Here is a 5,678-nt window from a genome sequence, read left to right on the forward strand (position 1 = left end):
TGTGTGTATGGCCAGTGTTTATGGCCCATGAGTGTGTACGGCCGTACACTCATGATGAAACATGCTAAAGAGTGTTTGAAGGTCCTAATAAGCATCTAGGAAGTGTGTTCTTACCCATGCTTAGCCTTAAGGGAAGTTTGTGACCACTTTGAACCTTAACAAGGGTGTGTATGGCCACATGAGGTGTGTACGGCCGTACACCCTTGATGTTCTTGCAAAGATGTCGATTTTTATGATGAACACCTAGAGTTTCTAGTAGATAACAAGGTATGGAAAGAATACTCACGTTTTAGAAGCTTGAAGGGGTGTTTAAGGTCCAAAAACTAGTGTGTGTTCTTGGTGTTCTTGAAGATCTAACCCAAAAGATGAATTTCATGGATTAAATCAAAGGGTGATACTAGATATAGCCACGAATCAACTAATCAAAGGATGAAACACTTACCTATTTGAAGATCCAAGTGAAAAACTTGATGATAGTTGAGAGAGAAATCCAATTTCTAGGCTTGAAAATGTAAAAAGTGTTGGAAAATGGCTATGTATCACTTATATAGGGAGAGTGTATGGCCATGAGGGGGTGTACAGATGTACACCATTGTGTACGGCCATACACTCCTCTTGAAGGAATGTTTGGCCTTAATGAAAAGTGGTGAACTTAAGAAGACTCATCCCTAAACCCAAACCTTGAATGTACTAGGCTTAGAACACTCAAACATACCCTAAACAATGACTCTGATTGAAATGAATAGTTGTACAAGATGGAAATTTTGGGTTGTCACATCATCCCCCCGTTAGAGAGAATTTCGTCCCAAAATTAGAGTTTAAGAAATTGATATTGCTATACTTATACATATTTTAGGCAATATTTATTTATATTTCTATTAATAATTTGGTTATTTGCATAGAACAATGGTACTTATAAGCTAAAATTATACTTTGCAGCCAAATAGAAGCATTTTCGAAGATAGGGACTAAAATTGACAAGACATCGACTTTGGAGGCTTGAAGAAAAGAAGGATGAAAAACTCAGCAAAAAATGTGCTCACGCCATGAGTAATTGGATGTTCTCGACGTGAGTAGAGAATTCTAGAAGATATACATCCGGGTGAAAGAGTCCTTGTCGAATATGTTTATCCTATATTCACGACGTGAATCCTTATGATTCACGACGTGAATCCATAAATCCAGAAAAAATAAATACCATTCTCAATTACGACTTGAGGGACTTTTGGCTAGTGAAAGGGTTTCCAAAAGACGATTTTTAGCAGAAGAGAAGTTCTGGAAAAAGGTTTTCAACACCAGAGGAGTAAAGGTTCATAATTAGTTTAATTGTTTGATACTTATGAACATGTATTTTTATTTGACTTGTGTTTGCTTTTTAGTTGCTATGAGCAACTGAATCTAGCTACTATTTTTTAGCTAGATGAAGCTTCTGACTTATGGATTAGTTTATTGATAATGGATTTTATTAGTTGGTAAATTGCTTGTGTTTGATTAGCATGTTAATATTTGTTTCTTTAGTTACTTGAATTCATGTTCTGTGTAGCTTAGTGGCCATTAAACTGCATGAACTTGTTTACTTAGTGATTTAGTGAACATTGAATTGCTAGAGCTAGGATCGACCAAAATCTGAGATAGTAATTGAAGTAAATAAATTTAGCTGTGCTAGAGAACATTAATTATGACCATAATTGTGTTTGCATAATAAATCTTATGTAGCAAATTCATAACTATAACTAATTCTGTGTTTGATTGGGTGACCATGCATAGTTGTACATGAATGAGTTAATTATTGGTAAATTTAGACCTAAATTACTAATATAATACAAATTAGACAACCAAATTTGATAATCCATAATTGTTAGCTAACCATAAAGAAGAAGTGGATTCGAACTAAACGAGAGTGTTTTTAGTTATTGATTGAATTTGAGTTTAGTTCGTCTGATCTTGCAAAATCAGATAAAACCCTTTAAAGCTTGTTAATAATTAGGTTAATTTAGTAGTAAATAGATTAATTAGTAACATCGCTCCATGTGATCGACACCTGACTTATCTAACTATTCTATAATTCTACTAGGTATACTGCCTAGGTGCATTTTAGTTAGTTAAATTAGTTAGGTTATAAATATTAAAATTAGTGGGTACTTTTGTGCACATCAAGTTTTTGGCGCCGTTGCCGGGGAACGGCTTAGTTTATTATTTATTTATTTGCTTAGATTAATCGATCCTTTTTGTGGGGTAAAACCTGCAAAAAGTAATTTTTCTAGCAAATTTTTTTCGTAATACAGAATTCACGACATGAGCATATAGGCTCACGACGTGAATTCTGTAAATTCCAGTTTTCTTTGATTTTTAGTTTATTTTTCTATTTTAGTTCAGTTTTACATTTTTATTTTGTTCCTTTTGCAGAAGTTCATGACCAGAGGCTCTAACACACCTTTGGTGCCACCACTTGAAGATCCAGAGTTGGCCCTTCATAAAAAGAAAGATAAGAATGCAAAGGAAGATCAAACACCAAAAAGACGCCCTTACAAGAACTTAAGTTAGTATTCTCAAAGAAGTCGGGGAAGAAAACGGGAGAGTCAAGTTCATCTTCAAAGGACAAGAGCAAAGTTGAAAGCATCGATCAAATACCAATCCCAAACGAATCTGAATACGAATATGAGGCCGAGTTTGGAATATTTGCAAATAAACCCGAAGACGATCCAAGAGACGAGATGACGAATATTGAAGAAATGTCCATGGGAGCTTACAAGAAGCGAATTCGAGACGATGTTGGTCCCAGTTTTGTACATCCCGCGATTCCTGCCACTGCCACATTCGAGCTGAAAGTACATATCCTCACTGCATTGAAGGATATTCCATTTTATGGGAAAGATCATGAGGATGCCTTTAAGCATATAGATGAAGTCAATGACATTGCAGATTATTTCAATGTTCGAAATGTGAACATAAATACCTTCTTGCTAAGGATGTTTCCCGTTATCTTTAAGAGAGCTGATAAGGATTGGTTAAAAGCACTACCACCGGGTACAATCACTACATGGGCTCAAATGCGTGAGCATTTTTAGATCAATTTTGCCCACCATCCAATATAGCTAAACTCAAGAAGGCAATAGCCAACTTTGAGCAACAACTGGGGGAATCATTATACGAGGCATGGGAGCGTTACAAAGGGTTAATAAGAAATTATCCTCAACATGATCTCAATGTTCAACAAGATATGTCTATTTTCTATGTGTAACGTCATAAAATTTCCAACCAAAAGTTTTCATTTTTACAACCATCAAGACATGAGTAAATAGTTTAGATTCCCAAAAATAACAACGTAGTCTCAAACGATTACATAACAGAAGATAAAATAGTTTCCCCGAGTGTGTGTACGGTCATGCTGGCGCCTTCCCACGGTCCTCACTCGTACCTGAAACACATAAAGCAACAATTGTAAGCATAAAGCTTAGTGAGTTCCCAAAATACAACATACGCACATACGCCTTTCCAGGCCTTGACCTTCCGGTCCATGTGTCTCAGGGGACTTCCGTCCCGACTGGGTAAACCTTCCGGTCCTACCCATATCAACCTTTACAGTCCATATGACCACGCCTTCCGGCCCATGTCAAACATATCATATATGACACATATAGCAAATAACTTAACACACATAAAGCATATATTCCATATCATATTCGACCTTCCGATCACGTAGGCAAAACCCTTCCGGGTACAGTATAGTGAGAAGACTCACCTCGTATGCCTCGCTAATTTGCTAATCGTGAATCCTGAAATCACTCGGGCTCGAACCCTCGAGCTGCAATCCTCCTATGATATTATAAATCTATAATTATTACTTGTACCACTAAGGTGGACCATCCAAATCAAGTCAACACAGGTTGACCAAGTCAACACAGGTTGACCTAGTCAACAGTCTTTAGTCAATTTGGACTAGACTCGGCGAGTGCACAATAGTGACTCGGCGAGTCTACGCGTTTTTACCAACTCTCAAGAATTTTCCCTTTGACTCGTCGAGTACTCCCCCGACTCGACGAGTTCCACCTGGGCCTGAATCACAGGGCCACCGCGACTCAACTCGCCGAGTCGAAGGTCAACTCGGCGAGTCCCATCCTGACTCGGTCCACCTGTCAAAACCTTTCCAACTCTCTGCGACTCACTGAGTCGCCCACAACTCGGTCCAGTCTACACACAGGATGGTCTCAAGGACCATCTTCAAGCGACTCGTCGAGTCTGTTCTTCAGACTCGGCGAGTCCATGCCATGCACCAGCTAAAACTAGCTTTTGCGGTCAGATCCGTTCCATAAATACATAGATCTGGCCTTCCCAAGCTTATTTGTCACGTAAAGTCTCAGTCTTGGTTGCCATGCAATGCATACAAGGCTTATTTTGAAGAAACAACCTTTAATATGGCAAGTTTAACTTCTAACTCAAAAGGATGGACATAAAGCTTGTCATAAGGGGTCTCCTGGACCTGCTAAATTCCAGATCTAGGTTCCATATCTCCATGGGACCTCTCATACTTCTTAATCAAGCCAAGAAATGCAAGAAGAAACCCTAGATTTGGTCCATCTACACAAAACACGAAGATTGGCTCAGAAAGTTACCTCAAGAAGACCCCCTTGAAGAAATAGCAACAGATCTAAGCTCCCCAACACTTCAAGCTTGCTCCTCTCCCTCCTTTCCTTGCACTATCACACAAAATGATGAACAAAAGGCCCTCAAACACACACACAAGGACTTACAGACGTATGGAGGCTCTTAGGGTTCAAGGTGGCCGCATATGAGGGACATAAGGTCCTTTAAATAGAGCTTAGGGCCGGGAAATTAGGGTTTCATCAAACAGTGCGGACTCGTCGAGTCCATCCCTTGGACTCGCCGAGTCCGGACGCGAACCCCCGCTAAAAACCGCGACCCGACTCGGCGAGTTCAACCACCAACTCGCCGAGTCCCCTCACAGAATGACAAAATATATAAGAGGGGAAGATACCTGGGGATCCGGGCTGTTACAAATCTCCCCCACTAGAATAAGACTTCGCCCTCGAAGTCCCGCTTAGGCAAAAAGCTCCGGATGCTGCTCCCGCATCTCCCGTTCCGGCTCCCAAGTCATCTCTGATCCCTTCCGATGCTGCCACTGAACCAATACCAGGGGCACCTCCTTGTTTCTCAAAACCTTGATCTTCCGATCTTTGATGGCTACAGGTCTTTCAGCATAATTCAGACTTGCATCCACCTGAATATCCTCTAACGGAACCACCGCTGATTCGTCGGCTATACATTTCCGCAGTTGCGACACATGGAAGGTATCGTGAATCTGTTCCAACTCTGCTGGCAAGTCTAAACGGTAGGCTACCCGACCCACCCTTGCGATCACACGGAAAGGACCAATATACCGGGGCCCCAACTTGCCCCTCTTCCTGAACCGAATCACTCCTTTCCAAGGAGAGACTTTAGGAGCACGAGATCACCAACCTGGAACTCAAGCTCGGACCGTCGCCTGTCTGCATAACTCTTCTGCCGGCTCTGAGCGGTCAGCAACCTTTTCCTGACCATCTGAATTTGCTCGGTCGTCTGAAGCACGATCTCCGTGCTACCCATAACCTGCTGTCCCACCTCACCCCAACAGATGGGGGTGCGACACCTCCGCCCATACAACAGCTCAAAGGGCGGCA

At 41.0% G+C, this 5,678-nt stretch overlaps 1 non-coding gene across 1 annotated transcript; it reads right to left on the reverse strand.

The window, feature by feature from the left end:
• Positions 1–3,097: 3,097 nt before the first annotated feature.
• LOC145027913 (small nucleolar RNA R71) lies at positions 3,098–3,204 on the reverse strand. Its single transcript, XR_013675674.1, has one exon. It is a non-coding gene; the product is annotated as a small nucleolar RNA R71 (small nucleolar RNA).
• Between the last annotated feature and the right edge of the window lie 2,474 nt (positions 3,205–5,678).

The sequence above is a fragment of the Lactuca saligna genome, chromosome 1 (genome assembly GCF_052625555.1).
Source record: "Lactuca saligna cultivar CGN05327 chromosome 1, ASM5262555v1, whole genome shotgun sequence".
Taxonomy (NCBI): domain Eukaryota; kingdom Viridiplantae; phylum Streptophyta; class Magnoliopsida; order Asterales; family Asteraceae; genus Lactuca; species Lactuca saligna.